Source organism: Pelophylax lessonae (assembly GCF_965119305.1).
Source record: "Pelophylax lessonae genome assembly, chromosome: 3".
Lineage (NCBI taxonomy): Eukaryota > Metazoa > Chordata > Amphibia > Anura > Ranidae > Pelophylax > Pelophylax lessonae.
This window is the reverse complement of record NC_138770.1, coordinates 190,226,298-190,245,586: the sequence shown is the minus strand read 5'-3', so window position 1 is coordinate 190,245,586 and position 19,289 is coordinate 190,226,298. Positions and strand designations below refer to the sequence as shown.

At 47.2% G+C, this 19,289-nt stretch overlaps 1 pseudogene across 1 annotated transcript; it reads right to left on the bottom strand.

Moving 5' to 3' along the window:
• Nucleotides 1-6,095: 6,095 nt before the first annotated feature.
• On the bottom strand, nucleotides 6,096-7,237 carry LOC309550437 (lamina-associated polypeptide 2, isoforms alpha/zeta-like; annotated as a pseudogene). The gene has a single exon. The product of its transcript is annotated as a lamina-associated polypeptide 2, isoforms alpha/zeta-like (transcript).
• Between the last annotated feature and the right edge of the window lie 12,052 nt (nucleotides 7,238-19,289).

The following is a 19,289-nucleotide window of genomic DNA, read 5'->3' as shown; positions in this document are numbered from 1 at the left end:
GGTCAGCCTGTAAGTGCTCAGACCATACGCCGTAAACACTGCATCAAACTGGTCTGCATGGCTGTCATCCCAGAAGGAAGTCTTTTCTAAAGATGATGCACAAAAAGGCCCACAAACAGTTTGCTGAAGACAAGCAGACTAAGGACATAGATTACTGGAACCATGTCCTGTGGTCTGATGAGACCAAGATAAACTTATTTGGTTCAGATGGTTTTAACCAGGTGAGGAGTACAAAGACAAGTCTGTCTTGCCTACAGTCAAGCATGGTGGTGGGAGTGTCATGGTCTGGGGCTGCGTGAGTGCTGCCGGCACTGAGGAGCTACAGTTCATTGAGGGAACCATGAATGCCAACATGTACTGTGACATACTGAAGCAATGCATGATCCCCTCCCTTCGGAGACTGGGCTGCAGGGCAGTATTCCAACATGATAATGACCCCAAACACACCACTGCCTTGCTTAAGAAGCTGAGGGTAAAGGTGATGGACTGGCCAAGCATGTCTCCAGACCTATACCCTATTGAGCATCTAGAGGGCATCCTCAAATGGAAGGTGGAGGAGCACAAGGTCTCTTAACATCCACCAGCTCCGTGATTTTGTCATGGAGGGCTGGAAGAGGACTCCAGTGGCAACCTGTGAAGCTCTGGTGAACTCCATGCTCAAGAGGGTTAAGGCAGTACTGGAAAATAATGATGGCCACAATTCTGACACTTGGGCCCAATTTGGACATTTTGACTTAGGGGTGTACTCACTTTTGTTGCCAGCGGTTTAGACATTAATGGCTGTGTGTTGAGTTATTTTGAGGGGGCAGCAAATTTACCCTGATATACAAGCTGTACACTCACTACTTTACATTGTAGCAAAGTGCCATTTCTTCAGTGTTGTCACATGAAAAGATCTCATAAAATATTTACAAAAATGTGGGGTGTTTACTTACTTTTGTGTAGTGTAGTTTTCAAGTGCCACAGAAAAAGCGGCAAAATTATGCATAAAAACGCTGGAAAAATGCTCAAAGACGCTACGCTCAGGTGTGAACGCAGCCTTTGTTGAAAATAGCCACAATGCCAGAATTGTTACAATAAAGAGTGGATGGAGGTGTCCACACTGCAACGTTAGCCTGGCTGTGAGGCATAAATGACACTGCCTGTAAAGTTTGGCAGGCGTTGGCGCTTTGGAATTGCCTCCATTCACTTCTATTAAAATGCACTACAATCTCACTTTAAACACACTGTAAACGCACCTATGGCATTTACAGTGCGTTTACTGTGTGGTTGCAAAATGTCAAAAGTGATTATTTCCCATTTTAGCCTTGTAAAAAAGCACAGGGCATTTGAGTGTTGTCTGACGCAACATGAACAGCTGTACAACACATTCTAAATTATTTATTAATGCTATATGTGTTAATGTGCTTTTAGGCTGCTTTCAAATTTAACACAAGTGTGAAAGAGCCCTTAAGTATAACTAAGGACAACATTTTTTTTTTTCGTTTTAGATAAGGTGCAGGGGGATTAGAATGCTTGTCAGTTTTTATTGCTGTCTGTGCCTCCGTTAAGGAGATTTACCCTCTCTATTTGTCCTGTTTATCATTATCACTGAAAGTAAAAGTAAAAGAAAATCCCAAATTTTGGGTTGTCCCCAGAAAAGTAATAGAAGGGAAATCTTCCAATGGGGATGCTAGTTCTGGTGACCTGGAGGTCCCCAAGAAAATTTCTTTAATTTGCAAGAATTTCCTCTCACTTCCTGTTTGGTTATGGGACAGGAAGTGAAGAGAAATCTCCGCAATGGGACACAGATGGTGAACAAAAATTTGACAGGTGTTATAACCCCCTATCCAAAATGAAAAAAAAAAAACGGAAAATTGTATCATATTTACCGTAATTTTTCTTTCCTGGTGCCTATCCATGGCAGCATACAGGTGATAGAGCTCCACCTCGACTCCTCCCTCAGGACCAGTGAATAGCATAAAAGAAGACCTGGCCCCTATCTCATCATTCTCAGTAATATAGAATACCAGGGTGGGAGCGTATGCTGCCATGGATAGGCACCAGGAAAGGAAAATTACGGTAAATATGATACAATTTTCCGTTTTCCTGGTGCCTCCATGGCAGCATACAGGTGATAAATAACTAGCTCAGACGGGTGGGATAATGCTGAACTCAAAGTATTTTAATTGGTTATAGACATTGCCGCTTGGATTGCTCTCTTTCCAAACTCCACCGTTGTGAGAGCACCTGGATCGATATGGTAGTGTCTCAGGAATGTGTGGCGAGAAGACCAGGTGGCGGCCCTGCCTACTGTTTCCAAGGAAACGTTAGCCCTTGCTGCCCAAGAAGCCGAGACTGCTCGAGTTGAGTGAGCGTTCACCCGCACCGGAGGGACCATGTTCCTCGACTTGTAAGCTTTTTGAATCAATTTTACAACCCAAGAGGCTAACGTTCTGCTGGTTTCCTCTTTTCCTTGGTTTTTGCCGAAGGGAATCACCAAGAGTCTCTGAGATTTCCTGAAGGATCTAGTGGATTCCAGGTAGGCCCTTAGAACTCTAGAGAGGTCCAAGTCGTTACATGCCCCTGAATCCGTATCCAAAAATACCGGTAATGCCCAGGGTTCCAGGAGATGACACGGGGTTGTGACTTTAGGCGTAAAACCACGAAGAGGGCGCAGTTCCACCCTGTCTGGGAAGAAAGATGTGGTCCTCGCCTATTCCCAAGGCGTGTAGCTCCGAAATCCTTCTCCCTGAAGTAATGGCCAACAGGAATGTGGTCTTCAGGGTCAGGTTCCACAGTGACGTATCTTTTGAAGGGGAAAAAGGTTTACCCGATAAGGCCTGCAGAACCACCGACAGATCCCACTGAGGATATGGATGCCTTACCGGTGGCCTGATTTTCAGGACTCCCTTGAGAAATGTTATCACTAACGGGTCTTCTGCCCATCTCCTGTTGGTTGCGGCTGAAATGGCTGCTACTTGTACTTTTAAGGAGCTTAGGCTCAGTCCTAGGTCGAGACCTGTTTGGAGGAAGTTGAGTATATCCGTTGTGGAGGGCGAGGCTGGATCTACCCCGCGTCCCGTGGCAAAGGATAAGAATTTGTTCCATATTCTTGAATATACCACATTTGTGCATGACTTTCTGGCCTTCATTAAGGTAGCTATAACCTCTGAGGAACAACCTAAGGCCTGAAACCTCTTCCTCTCAAGTTCCAGATTCGCAGGTCCAGTTTCTGGGGATCTGGATGGGTCAGTCCCCCTTGAGATAGAAGGTGAGGGAAGGGGGGAATTCTGACCGGAGGGCTCATCGAGAGATACATGGCCAGGGGAAACCAAGGTCTCTTCGGCCAAAATGGTAGGATCGCCAGTATCTGTACATGCTCCCTCAGGAGCCTCTAAAGAAACTTCAGTATCAACGGCCGAGGAGGGAAGGCATATGCTGTTCTGAACTCCCACGGGCATGAGAGGGCGTCCACTGCCTCCGCCTGGGGATGTGGTAGACAAGAGAAAAATCTTGTTAGCTTTGTGTTCTCCGCTGTGGCAAACTTGTCCACCTGGGGGGTTTCCCAGAGTTTGCAGATCTGGCTGAAAATGTGGGGATGTAATGACCATTCGTTGATGTGCACAAATGTTCTTGACAGCCTATCTGCTTCTGAATTTGCGCTGCCTGGGAGGTAAACTGCCCTCAGGTCTACGAGATTTTTTTCCGCCCAAAGTATTACTGGCTCCACTTCCCTGAGCAGAGATCTGCTTCGGGTTCCTCCCTGCCTCTGCAGGTAGGAGACTGCTGCTCTGTTGTCTAGACGGAGCACTACTCTTTGACCCTGTATCAGCGAAGCAAATGATGTTAGCGCTAGGAAGGCTGCTCTCATCTCTAGGATGTTCGAGACTATCCCCCTCGTGGGGTAGGACCATCTCCCCTGTACACTGACTTCCCCGCAGTGAGCTCCCCAGCCTAGGCCACTGGCATTGGACGTAATTATGGTCCAGGGGAATGAGCCCAGTTGACGAAAATTGGATAGGTTCTTCCGATTCGTCCACCAGTGCAGGCTCCTGCGCATCAAGCTGGATAGAAGAATCTTCTGAGAGAGACACTGTTTCTTCCATTGCAACAGGAAGCCCGTCTGAAAATATCTTAAGTGCCAATGGGCCCATGGAACCACAGGAATACACGCTGACATTGTGCCTATGAGCCTCAAACACTGGGATGCCGCTATCTGGTGGGCTGACATAACCTCTTCATTCTTTTCATAATGACCTCTATCTTCTGGAGGGGCAATGACACAGTTCCCCTCTGCGTATCGAACAGTATGCCCAGATAGATCATCTGTTGGGAGGGGACGAGATGACTCTTGGCATGGTTTACAAGCCAACCTAGCTCCGCTAGGGACCGTAGCAGTATGTCCCTGTGGGAAATGAGCTGTGCTGGGTTGTTGGCTAAGAGGAGGATGTCGTCCAGGTAGTGGTGTACTCGTAAGCCTCTCTCCCGTAACGGTGCCAGCGCTGAGATGAGGATTTTCGTGAACACCCGAGGTGAGGTGCAGAGACCAAAAGGTAGAGCCTGAAACTGCAGGTGGGTCTGTCCTAACGCAAACCTCAGGAATCTTTGGAATCTTGGATTGATCGGAACATGCAGGTAGGCATCTTGTAAGTCGACTGAAACCATCCAGTCCCCTGGTTGCACCACCTGGATGATCGTCTGCAACGACTCCATCTTGAAGCTCTCCAGACTTATATACCTGTTGAGCCTTTTCAGGTCTATAACAGGTCTCCAGTCTCCTGTTTTCTTCTGTACCAGAAAAAGAGTGGAGTAAAAACCTGTGAAGCTCTCACTCGGAGCTCTGAAGACATCACCGGAAGTGACGAAACGCGTAAGCTTGGACCGCACATACGACATCACGTCGTACCGAGTGGAGCGCAAGCCGGAAGTAGCTTGTCTCACCGCGAGGAGGACAAGCAGCCCGTACCGCTAGACCACCAGGGATGTGATACGATCTTTTTAAACTACTTTACCCACTATATGGGAAATATAGATTTAATCCTATTGAATTGCGCTATTTGGAGCCTTCTTTCTTTTCATATATCATCACAAATACCTTGGACGGAATTACCTGTTATTGGAGACCACCCTAAAGAGGTTACCCATTGAGCCCAGGGGGCTTCTCAAGCCTGATAGGTTCTAATACCATACGGTATATAGAACCCACTACGTCTGGTAAGTGATCCAGCCCTTTTATTCAGCAAGAATTTGATGTCACAGTTTTTCTGATCAAGCACATGCACTTTTTGAATTGAATACTCACCTATTTTTATTATCAAGGACATTTCATTAACTTTGGAACACAGAAGTTATTTTTTATATAATGTTTACAATTTTTGGACTGCATATTTATTAGGGACACGCATTCTCCTAAATATTTATATCATATGTTTTTTGAGCACAAAGTCACCTGTATCTTACATTTTTTTGATATTTATATATGCAGATACACCTTTATGTATTTATTGTAGCAATATATTTAGCAAAGTAATATTCACAATTTTTAACACTATTGGTATATATTTTTTTATCACTCAATATTTGCACATTATTTTAAATATTTGTTCACAGCAATTTTAGAATATATGTGCTGGTATCATACCCAATACTGAAATTCAGGCAACCTATACAGGTATTCATAGCTACAAGCAAGCGCTGTACTTTGGTCTTAATCAATACCTTAGATACTTCACTTACTACCTTTTATACAGCAGCTGCTAATTATTGATTTTAGGTTCTTCTCATAATATAATACCCACCTATATTTATATATTTTTACCCTATTATTCTGAGTGATCTCCCATTGGCGTGAGGAATATACTTTGTATATACATATTTTAGCTGCCCCTTGTACCTGAAGCAATTTTATGTACTGAAGTAAGGTTTGAGCCTTCTGAGGCGATGTTGGAATTCTTGTTTCTTGAAATAAGGATCGAGGAGGAAGATGACAGAAACTCGAGGAGTGGCCTGAACGAATTGTAGACAGGACCCAGGGATCCTGACAATGCTGGACCCACTTTGGCAGAAATAATCTCAATCTTGTTCCCACCTGAAGGTCCAGCGCACTCCTGGCGTCAAAAGGGCTTAGCGGGTTCTTGCGGAGCCGATAGGGTTCTGTTTTTACGGGAAGTCAGGAAGGTAGACTGAGTGCCCCTCCAGGGTCTTCTACCGTCTCTGTGAGGTCTTGGGTTTCTGAAATCCCTGACATTGGTTGGACGAAATCTTGCTGTATGAGCTCTAGGATTTCTTACCTTTCGATCTTGAGGTAAAAGACCTGATTTTCCTCCCGTTACTCTTGAGATAGCCTGGTCTAGTTTTTCTCTGAAAAGAGCTTTACCATTGAAAGGTATCTTACATCATGACTGCTTGGACGTCATGTCGGCCGCCCAGGGTTTTAGCCAAAGGGCTCTTTTAGCCATAACCGAGTGTAGCATAGCCCTGGCTGAGCAGCGAATTGTGTCGATGGCTGCTTCACAAACGAAATCCGCTGATAGTCTGAGCTCCTCTAGTGCCTTGATTATATCTTCCCTGGGGATGTTTTGTCGCAAGGCTGTCTTGACATTATCCGTCCAGGTTTTGATAGCGTTTGAGACCGAGGTAAGTGCAATTGCTGGTTTGCATGCTGCCCCCGCCGCGAGATAGCCTCTCTTGAGGTCTAAATCGATCCGTCTATCCAGGGGATCTTTGAAGGCGGCAGAGTCATCCAAGGGAGGGTGACATTTTTGGCCAGACGGACTACAGCCGCATCTACCACCGGCATAGAATTCAACATTTGAGAATCGGATTCCGCCAGTGGATACAGTTTGTTGAGGCGGCCTAGAGAGAAATTTTTGTCCGTTCTCTGCCACTCATCCTGGATTACCTCCCTGATTTCTCCCATCAACTGGAAAACAATTTGTTTCCTTTTGAGAAAAGGAAAATATCTCTTAGATGTTTGAGGAGGTTCCTCTGCGTCTTCCCAATCAATTGCCATTTTAACCGCTTGAATGAAGGAAGGAATCATCGTATAGCTGAACCCTGAAGGTTCCGATTCTTCTTCCGACTCCTCTGAGTGTTCCTCTGGGGAGGTCTCTCTGGCTTGACGGGGTTGAGGAGGTAGGAGAGGGCTGGCTGATGACGGGCCTGGTGCTTCGGAAACTGCCTGCTGAGTCTGGGTGCCCGGCGTGAGTGTCTGAGCGGGAACCAAGGGGACCAGCTCCGAGAGGGAGTCCCTCATTGTCTGTTTCAGAAGGTCAGCAACTTGTTGGCTCTCTGACTCTCGGTCAGCCGTGTATTCCCTAAGGCAACTCCTGCAGACTAGTTTGTCCGGAAGCGGGGTACCTCCGCAGGCACAGCACTTCTTCCCTGAGGAGCGGGAAGAAGGTGAAGGAAAACGGTATCGGTGCCGTGACCTTCACCTGTCATGGGATCTGTGCCGAGATGATCGGGACCTTTGATCCGGGCTGTAGTCCTCACGCTGTCTGGAGGATTTCCCAGATCTCTTGGAGTGTGCAGGACTGGAGAAAGAACAGAACGAATATCTCCATCAGCCGTGCTCTCTTTTTTTTTTTTTTACTTACCGATAGTTGGTCACATACCTATTGCAGGGAGGATCTTGATTGCGGTATGAATGGCTCATGGTAGGACGGCCGGAGGGTCAGCTTAAAGGATAAGAAAAGAGAGCGAGAAGGAACAAGTAAGAATTTGTCCTGATATTACTGGTGGAAAGGAAGAACTATTTCCTCCCTTCCATTTCCCCATATATATTCATATATTTACCAGCAGGGCCTTCAGATTTAGGAGAAGCAAGGCGCCACCTAAATAGAAGAGGCCCTAAACTGCTCCCGGAGGTTGCTTAAATATACTAAGGATACTAATTAGGGGTGGGGGAGGAGGTCCAGGAACCACTCAATTTTAATTAGTAGCTTTTAAAAGGGAAAAAGGGCAAAAATCACCCTTTTTCCCTCATCCAAGATGGCCGCCGGAGCCTCCCAGGACTGAGCAAGGAGGGGGCGGTGCCTCGGATCAGGAAGTGTTTGGAGAGTGGAGCTGCGAGCTGCTAGAGGGGGCATCTATACGTGCTGCTGCGGCATTACAGAGGTATACATACCTGAATTCAATAACTTTAACTCCTGTAAAGCCTAGGAAATGATCCAGAAAGGAGGGAGGTGGGAGGGAGGACAGAAACCCCCTGTAAGAAAGGAAAGGGAAGGACAAGGATAAAGCTGATCCCCCAGCAATCCCACGCTGCCAGACATCAAAAAAGAAAGGCAGGATGGTGTTCCTATGAGGAAACCCTGCAAACAATGCCCCAAAGATCCACAGAAGGGGGCTCCCAGTCTATTTAGTGCTTTGAGCGACCCGAGAACAGGGACTGCGCACGGGAGAGGCTCAACCTGGCGGAAGCTGCCAACGGCAGGGTATGGACATGCTGCTACTCTACACCAGTCAAGAAGGTATGAGGAAAAAAAGGAGAATGATGGGATAGGGGCCAGGTCTTCTTTTATGCTATTCACTGGTCCTGAGGGAGGAGTCGAGGCGGTGCTCTATCACCTGTATGCTGCCATGGAGGCACCAGGAAAAAGTTTTGCCTATAGTTCTACTGCTTGCTTTGGGGGCCATGCAACAGGAAGGAAAGGACAGGAGCTCCAGCCAGAGATCTGAGAAGAGGAGGATCTGTGGCATCCAATGGCATAGTTCACACCAGTGCAGTCAAAGTAGAACATGCTGCATGGAACACATCTGGAACGTGGAAAAAGACAGAAAAAAAGCATTGGAATGTGTTTTATCCTGTGATTTTTGTTGGTTGTTAGGAGCCGGCAACTGCTGGTATCCCAACAATCAGTGAAATATTCTTATTGTCAGCAAAAGGGATGAATCATTAGTTGTTAAGGAGCCGGCACCCAATGGTTTCATAACAACCAGTGACATATCCTTGCTGTCAGCAGCAGGGATGACTCGTCGTTGTTAGGAAGCCAAAAGGTGCCACCTCCCTAAAAACTGAGGACTCATCCCTGCTGCTGATAGCAAGGATATGTCGCTGGTTGTTAGGATGCCAGTGGGTGACGGCTCCTAACAACCAAAATCCAGAAAACTTTTGCCAAAAAAAATGCACTAGAACACGTTAAAAATGCATCAGAACAAAACATGCAAAAATGTATCTGGATTGGAAAAGTGTGGTGTAAACAGGCCCTTATTGGGTTAGCTCCCCATGCTGACATTTGACATTTCAAACCTCTCTTTGGACTATGGACATTAAATTACTTACATATGCTTAACAAGCAGTAAACAAGCCATCTCTGACTTCTCTAGCTGCTTTTAATGTAAGTGTCGGTTCACATATATGCGATGCGGGAACCCTGCGAATCCACTGCGGGTTCCCACATCCCATTCAACTCACAGCCAGTTCACACTGCCTTATGCGAATTGCTGGGGGTGTCAATACAAAGTTAACGACACACCCAGATCAGTTTGCATATTGCAATGCAAACTGTCAGTTCGGACATGAATTGGATCGAATAGGTGTGATCCGATTCTGGTACGGACCCAAAAAAAGGGTCCTGTGCGACTTTGGTTTGAATCCGCCGTGAATTCAGCCATACAATCTGTAAGGCTGAATTCGCATTGCACAGACATTGCATGTGATTTTCAGAGAAATGCCCTTCAAATCACATGCGATGTCTGTCATCGCACATATGTGAACCGGGACTAAATGTGTGTTTTCTCAAATATCTACAACTATTACAACAAACACCCTACAAGAATCTGGTGGTTGTTTACATTAGAGGACTGGCAGTCTGCTCAGCAAAAAATAGATTTTATGGCTTATATTGTGAATTTTGAAAATGTATTTCTTAACAATGCTTATAGATACAGAGATACATGAGGACTTGTTTTTAACTAAATGCTTTAGTGTGCATGATATTGGCACAATTTCACTTTTAAGTACAGTTTCCTTTTAAAAGAACTACATGGGTTCCCCATTCCTTCCTTATGTAGTATGCCCCCACCCAGATTTAAATGCAACTTGGACCCACACCCCACTGCCTAGCCAACTAGACCAGTCAGTGTTTGCATTTAATTTTCAGATGGGAACCTTTGTGGTAGTATGCAGACATGAGGATAGGCATAGGAGTAGAAGAGATGGAAGAGCTCACAATGCAGTGAGCAAATAAAGAAGCTAGATCAGTGCAGAATATGTGTCTAAATATGTCATAACTAGGGTTGAGCGGACACCTAGATGTCCGTGTTCGACGGGTTCGGCCGAACTTTAAAAAAAAGTCCGGGTCCGTGTCCCGGACTTTTACCGAACTTTTCCCGGACACCGAACCCCATTGAAGTCAATGGGGACCCGAACTTTAAGGCACTAAAATGGCTCTAAAACACCAAAGGAAAGGGCTAGAGTGCTGCAAATGGCAGCAAAACGTAATTAAGAGCATGGCAAGTGCTCTGCAAACAAATGTGGATAGGGAAATAACTTAAAACAACAAAAAAAAACAGAAAAATAAAACAATGTTCTTCTTCATCTCTGAAGGACGAGGCCCATATGGAGTAGGAGGGAGGTTGAGGTGGTGGTGGATGTGGCGGTGACATAGGCGTGCGCACAGGGTGTGCTGGGTGTGCCTGGGCACACCCTAATCACCTAGGGCACATAGCATTGCCAGTGAGGAGATGGGAAAGATCTCCCTGGGACCTGCTCTGCTCTATTTCTCCTTGCCTACAGGTACATGGCCCCGATACATTACTCTCCCTGCTGGCAAACACATGCATGTGTATTTCAACTTTGGGGTGCACACCTTAATGCAATAGGCTGCGCACACCTATGGGCGGTGTAGGTGGAAGCGGCGGTGGAGGAGGACCAGGGCCGGATTAACAGCATCATGGGCTTGGTGCTGAGGATTTTGAAGGGCCTTAGGGCCGTGCCTTGCCATGCACCCAGAGGAGGAAGGGTGCAGCCATGCATGCCTAATTCAACATGGGATGCTGTCTCTGAAGCCCATAAACACATCCATGCATCGCCAACTGTCCCTCCTTGTCCGGCCTTCACGCTGTGTGGGGAGGTTCTGAGGGTGCTGCCTGGGGAAGCGAGCATAGAAGCCAGACTTCTGTGTTTACAAGTGACAGAAGAGCGGTAACAGTGAATATGGCCAACCCGGGGCCTATATAAAAGGTAGGGGCCTGGAGCTGCAGCTCCAATAGACCCTACATTAATCTGGCCCTGAGGAGGAGGACGAGGTAGCCAACACTGCTTCTTTTCACAAATTTTAAATGAGGGTACACCCCAAAAGAGTGAGAAAGAGCAAAAATGGAACAATGGGTGGGTAAGGTCGGTATCCATTGCTATTCTGCATAAGGTACGGAAAAGTCCCGTGGGATCCATGCCTGGTTCATTTTAATGAACGTGAGCTTGTCCACATTGTCTCTGGACAGGCGGCTGCGCTTGTCTGTTATAACGCCCCCAGCCGTGCTAAATACCCGTTCAGATAATACACTGGCTGCAGGGCACGCCAGCACCTCCAAGGCGTAAAGGGCAAGCTCAGGCCATGTGCCCAATTTGGAGACCCAGAAGTTGAAGGGGGCAGACCCGTCATTCACTACATGTAGGCGTGTGCACACATACTGCTCCACCATGTTGGTAAAATGCTGCCTCCTGCTAAGACGTTCCATCTGAGCTGCTGGTGCTGCTGTTTGTTGTGGCGTGCTGACAAAGCTTTTCCACATTTCGGCCATGCTAACCCTGCCTTCTGAGGTGCTGGCGGTGCCCTGGTTGCGTTGGCGACCTCCTCCTCCTCCTCCTCTGCCTTGTGCTTCCACTGTGGCCCCGCTGTCAGATGGGAATGCCAGCAGCATGGCGTCTACCAGCGTGCGCTTGTACTCGCGCATCTTGCGATCGCGCTCCAGTGAGTGAATTAAGGACGGTACGTTGTCCTTGTAACGGGGATCCAGCAGCGTGGCCACCCAGTAATCAGCACAAGTTAGAATGTGGGCAACTCGGCGGTCGTTGTGGAGACACTGCAGCATGTAATCGCTCATGTGTGCCAGGCTGCCCAGAGGCGACGAAAGGCTGTCCTCTGTGGGAGGTGTATGGTCCGTGTCCTCTGTATCCCCCCAGCCACGCACCAGTGATGGCCATGAGCTGGCCTGGGTGCCACCCTGCTGTGAACATGGTTCCATCTCCTCCTCCAGCTCCTCCTCCTCCTCATCCTCCTCATCCTCCAGAACTGTGCCCCTGCTGGACAATTGCGTCCCTGGCGTTTGCGTGTGCAGGAACCCACCCTCGGAGCCCCTTGCGAATGACTGCCCTGAAAGCCTTGGAAATGTTACCTCTTCATCCTCCTCCTCCTCCTCATCCTGTGCCACATCCTCTTCCATCATCGCCCGAATTGTTTTTTCAAGGAGGCATAGAAGTGGGATAGTTAAGCTGAGAACGGCGTCATTGCCACTGGCCATGTTGGTGGAGTACTCAAAACAGCGCAACAAGGCACACAGGTCTCGCATGGAGGCCCAGTTATTGGTGGTGAAGTGGTGCTGTTCCGCAGAGCGACTCACGCGTGCGTGCTGCAGCTGAAACTCCACTATGGCCTGCTGCTGCTCGCACAGTCTTTCCAGCATGTGCAAGGTGGAGTTCCACCTTGTGGGCACGTCACATATGAGGCGGTGAGCGGGAAGGCCGAAGTTACGCTGCAGCGCTGCCAGGCGAGCAGCAGCAGGGTGAGAACGCCGAAAGTGCGCACAAACGGCCCGCACTTTCTGCAGCAGCTCTGACATATCGGGGTAGTTTTTAAGGAACCTCTGCACCACCAAATTCAGCACATGCGCCAGGCAAGGGATGTGCGTCAAACCGGCTAGGCCCAGAGCTGCTATGAGATTTCGCCCGTTATCGCACACCACCAGGCCGGGCTTGAGGCTCGCTGGCAGCAACCACTCATTTGTCTGCTGTTCCATGCTCCTCCACAACTCCTGCGCGGTGTGTGGTTTGTCCCCCAAACAGGCAAGTTGTAAAACTGCCTGCTGTCGTTTACCCCTGGCCGTGCTGAAGTTGGTGGTGAAGGTGTTACGCTGTCCGGATGAGGAGGCGGTAGAGGATGAGGAAGCGGAGTAGGAGGAGTTAGGAACAGGAGGCAAACTGAAGCGCCCTGCAATCCTCGGTGGTGGAAGGACATGCGCCAAATTGCTATCCGCCTCAGGCCCATCCGCCACTGCATTTACCCAGTGTGCCGTTAGGGAGATATAACGCCCCTGACCGTGCTTACTGGTCCACGTATCCGTAGTTAGGTGGACCTTGGCACAGATGGCGTTGCGCAGTGCACACCTGATTTTTTCCCCCACTTGGTTGTGCAGGGAAGGGATGGCTTGCCTGGAAAAGTAGTGGCGGCTGGGCACGACGTACTGTGGGACAGCCACCGACATAAGGTTTTTAAAACTGTGCGTCTCCACCAGACGGAATGACAGCATTTCAAAGGCCAATAATTTTGAAATGCTGGCATTCAGGGCCAGGGATCGCGGGTGGGTAGGGGGGTACTTCCTCTTCCTCTCAAGTGTTTGGGAGATGGAAAGCTGAACGCTTCCACGGGACATTGTGGAGATGGTTGTTGGTGACCCAGGTGGTGGTGTTGCTGACAGATCGTCTGTTTGCGGGGTGGCAGGTGCCGGTATCACTACAGATGTGGCTGGAGCGGCCGAGACTGCAGCAGAAGAGGAAGCAGGATGAGCCAGAGACGTTTCTTGGTTTTGAAGGTGTGTACTCCACTGCAGCTCGTGCTTTGCACTTAGATGCCTGATCATGCAGGTTGTGCTCAGGTTGAGAAGGTTCATGCCTCGCTTCAAGCTCTGATTGCACAGGGTGCAAACCACTCGTGTCCTGTCATCAGCACATTTTCTAAAGAACTTCCACGCTAGAGAACTCCTTTGAGCTGACTTTGGTGCGCTCGTTCCCTTGCTGCGTTGGGCAGTAGCGGGCGTAGTGTCTAGGGCACGGCCGCTCCGCTTCTGCACCCTGCTCCCTCTTCTGCTGTGCTGGTGGCTCTGTGCGACCACCGCCTCTTCCTCCAAACTACTCAGTTCACCTGCATGACGTTCATTCCATGTGGGGTCGAGGACCTCATCGTCCTCCACATCATCTTCCACCCAGTCTTCACCCCTGCCCTCCTTGTCGGTCTCCACAATGCTGAACGCCGCAGCAGTTGGCACCTGCGTTTCGTCATCATCGGAGACGTGCTGCGATGATCCTTGCATGTACTCATCTTGAGGAATAAGTGGTTGGGCATCGCTGCACTCAATCTCTTCCACTTCTGGGGCAGGGCTAGGTGGATGGCCCTGGGAAACCCTGCTGACAGAGTCCTCAAAAAGAATAAGAGACTGCTGTATGGCTTGGGGCTCAGACTGCTGGCCTGATTTGCAAGGGGGTGAGGTGAAAGACGGTTGGACATTGGCTGCAGGTGCCAACTCTGACCTTTCTGCAGTAGACTGGGTGGGAGACAATGTGAAGGAACTGGAGGCACTGTCAGCAGCAAACCAATCTACTATCGCCTCAACTTGTTCTGGCCTCATCACTTCTAGGGGCGTTTGATGCCCTACCAAATACTGATGCAGGTTCTGTCGCCTACTCACACTTGAGGAAGGTGTTTCACTTGTGCGTGTAGCTGGCACAGATCGACCATGTCCTCTCCTTGCAACAGGAGCTCTACCAGCAGCACCACGACCCAGGCCACGGCCCTTATTTGACGGTCTCCTCATATTTCTGTAATTTAAGATCTTGCCCTAGAAAGGTTTTTATTGAATAGCGGAATAGAAAATATGATCCAAAAAAAGTGTATGTATATCACACGTACACAACCACACTAGGCCCCAATTACTATTGTTTGTACCCCTAAAAGGCTAGATGAGGAGTAGGGGGAGTATGGAACAGGCAGCACCCTCAAACCTTCAGAAGTATGAGATGAACCCCAACAACTTGGAAAGGTGGATCTCTCTCACACGTACCGACACAGACTATCCCGCAATTCAATTGATCCTCAAAGGTTTTTATTGAATAGCGGAATAGGAAATATGATCAAAAAAAGTGTATGTATCTCGCACGTACACAACCACACTAGGCCCCAATTACTATTGTTTGTACCCCTAAAAGGCTAGATGAGGAGTAGGGGGGGTATGGAACAGGCAGCACCCTCAAACCTTCAGAAGTATGAGATGAACCCCAACAACTTGGAAAGGTGGATCTCTCTCACACGTACCGACACAGACTATCCCGCAATTCAATTGATCCCCAAAGGTTTTTATTGAATAGCGGAATAGGAAATATGATCAAAAAAAGTGTATGTATCTCACACGTACAGAAACACACTAGGCCCCAATTACTATTGTTTGTACACCTAAAAGGATGGATGAGGAGGAGGAGGAGTATGGAACAGGCAGCACCCTCAAAGCTTCAGAAGTATGAGATGAACCCCAAAAACTTGGAAAGGTGGATCTCACACGTACCGACACAGACTATCCCGCAATTTAATTGATCCCCAAAGGTTTTTATTGAATAGCGGAATAGGAAATATGATCAAAAAATGTGTATGTATCTCACACGTACAGAAGCACACTAGGCCCCAATTACTATTGTTTGTACACCTAAAAGGATGGATGAGGAGGAGGAGGAGTATGGAACAGGCAGCACCCTCAAAGCTTCAGAAGTATGAGATGAACCCCAAAAACTTGGAAAGGTGGATCTCACACGTACCGACACAGACTATCCCGCAATTTAATTGATCCCCAAAGGTTTTTATTGAATAGCGGAATAGGAAATATGATCAAAAAAAGTGTATGTATCTCGCACGTACAGAAACACACTAGGCCCCAATTACTATTGTTTGTACACCTAAAAGGATGGATGAGGAGGAGGAGGAGTATGGAACAGGCAGCACCCTCAAAGCTTCAGAAGTATGAGATGAACCCCAAAAACTTGGAAAGGTGGATCTCACACGTACCGACACAGACTATTCCGCAATTTAATTGATCCCCAAAGGTTTTTATTGAATAGCGGAATAGGAAATATGATCAAAAAATGTGTATGTATCTCACACGTACAGAAGCACACTAGGCCCCAATTACTATTGTTTGTACACCTAAAAGGATGGATGAGGAGGAGGAGGAGTATGGAACAGGCAGCACCCTCAAAGCTTCAGAAGTATGAGATGAACCCCAAAAACTTGGAAAGGTGGATCTCACACGTACCGACACAGACTATCCCGCAATTTAATTGATCCCCAAAGGTTTTTATTGAATAGCGGAATAGGAAATATGATCAAAAAATGTGTATGTATCTCACACGTACAGAAGCACACTAGGCCCCAATTACTATTGTTTGTACACCTAAAAGGATGGATGAGGAGGAGGAGGAGTATGGAACAGGCAGCACCCTCAAAGCTTCAGAAGTATGAGATGAACCCCAAAAACTTGGAAAGGTGGATCTCACACGTACCGACACAGACTATCCCGCAATTTAATTGATCCCCAAAGGTTTTTATTGAATAGCGGAATAGGAAATATGATCAAAAAAAGTGTATGTATCTCGCACGTACACAACCACACTAGGCCCCAATTACTATTGTTTGTACCCCTAAAAGGCTAGATGAGGAGTAGGGGGGGTATGGAACAGGCAGCACCCTCAAACCTTCAGAAGTATGAGATGAACCCCAACAACTTGGAAAGGTGGATCTCTCTCACACGTACCGACACAGACTATCCCGCAATTCAATTGATCCTCAAAGGTTTTTATTGAATAGCGGAATAGGAAATATGATCAAAAAAAGTGTATGTATCTCGCACGTACACAACCACACTAGGCCCCAATTACTATTGTTTGTACCCCTAAAAGGCTAGATGAGGAGTAGGGGGGGTATGGAACAGGCAGCACCCTCAAACCTTCAGAAGTATGAGATGAACCCCAACAACTTGGAAAGGTGGATCTCTCTCACACGTACCAACACAGACTATCCCCCAATTTAACTGATCCCCAAAGGTTTTTGATTAAATAGCGGAATAGAAAATATGATCCCAAAAAAGTGTATGTATATCACACGTACACAACCACACTAGGCCCCAATTACTATTGTTTGTACCCCTAAAAGGCTAGGAGTAGGGGGGAGTATGGAACAGGCAGCACCCTCAAACCTTCAGAAGTATGAGATGAACCCCAACAACTTGGAAAGGTGGATCTCTCTCACACGTACCAACACAGACTATCCCCCAATTTAACTGATCCCCAGAGGTTTTTGATTAAATAGCGGAATAGAAAATATGATCCCAAAAAAGTGTATGTATATCACACGTACACAACCACACTAGGCCCCAATTACTATTGTTTGTACCCCTAAAAGGCTAGGAGTAGGGGGAGTATGGAACAGGCAGCACCCTCAAACCTTCAGAAGTATGAGATGAACCCCAACAACTTGGAAAGGTGGATCTCTCTCACACGTACCAACACAGAGTATCCCCCAATTTAACTGATCCCCAAAGGTTTTTGATTAAATAGCGGAATAGAAAATATGATCCCAAAAAAGTGTATGTATATCACACGTACACAACCACACTAGGCCCCAATTACTATTGTTTGTACCCCTAAAAGGCTAGGAGTAGGGGGAGTATGGAACAGGCAGCACCCTCAAACCTTCAGAAGTATGAGATGAACCCCAACAACTTGGAAAGGTGGATCTCTCTCACACGTACCAACACAGACTATCCCCCAATTTAACTGATCCCCAAAGGTTTTTGATTAAATAGCGGAATAGAAAATATGATCCCAAAAAAGTGTATGTATATCACACGTACACAACCACACTAGGCCCCAATTACTATTGTTTGTACCCCTAAAAGGCTAGGAGTAGGGGGAGTATGGAACAGGCAGCACCCTCAAACCTTCAGAAGTATGAGATGAACCCCAACAACTTGGAAAGGTGGATCTCTCTCACACGTACCAACACAGACTATCCCCCAATTTAACTGATCCCCAAAGGTTTTTGATTAAATAGCGGAATAGAAAATATGATCCCAAAAAAGTGTATGTATATCACACGTACACAACCACACTAGGCCCCAATTACTATTGTTTGTACCCCTAAAAGGCTAGGAGTAGGGGGAGTATGGAACAGGCAGCACCCTCAAACCTTCAGAAGTATGAGATGAACCCCAACAACTTGGAAAGGTGGATCTCTCTCACACGTACCAACACAGACTATCCCCCAATTTAACTGATCCCCAAAGGTTTTTGATTAAATAGCGGAATAGAAAATATGATCCCAAAAAAGTGTATGTATATCACACGTACACAACCACACTAGGCCCCAATTACTATTGTTTGTACCCCTAAAAGGCTAGGAGTAGGGGGAGTATGGAACAGGCAGCACCCTCAAACCTTCAGAAGTATGAGATGAACCCCAACAACTTGGAAAGGTGGATCTCTCTCACACGTACCAACACAGACTATCCCCCAATTTAACTGATCCCCAAAGGTTTTTGATTAAATAGCGGAATAGAAAATATGATCCCAAAAAAGTGTATGTATATCACACGTACACAACCACACTAGGCCCCAATTACTATTGTTTGTACCCCTAAAAGGCTAGGAGTAGGGGGGAGTATGGAACAGGCAGCACCCTCAAACCTTCAGAAGTATGAGATGAACCCCAACAACTTGGAAAGGTGGATCTCTCTCACACGTACCAACACAGACTATCCCCCAATTTAACTGATCCCCAGAGGTTTTTGATTAAATAGCGGAATAGAAAATATGATCCCAAAAAAGTGTATGTATATCACACGTACACAACCACACTAGGCCCCAATTACTATTGTTTGTACCCCTAAAAGGCTAGGAGTAGGGGGAGTATGGAACAGGCAGCACCCTCAAACCTTCAGAAGTATGAGATGAACCCCAACAACTTGGAAAGGTGGATCTCTCTCACACGTACCAACACAGACTATCCCCCAATTTAACTGATCCCCAAAGGTTTTTGATTAAATAGCGGAATAGAAAATATGATCCCAAAAAAGTGTATGTATATCACACGTACACAACCACACTAGGCCCCAATTACTATTGTTTGTACCCCTAAAAGGCTAGGAGTAGGGGGAGTATGGAACAGGCAGCACCCTCAAACCTTCAGAAGTATGAGATGAACCCCAACAACTTGGAAAGGTGGATCTCTCTCACACGTACCAACACAGACTATCCCCCAATTTAACTGATCCCCAGAGGTTTTTGATTAAATAGCGGAATAGAAAATATGATCCCAAAAAAGTGT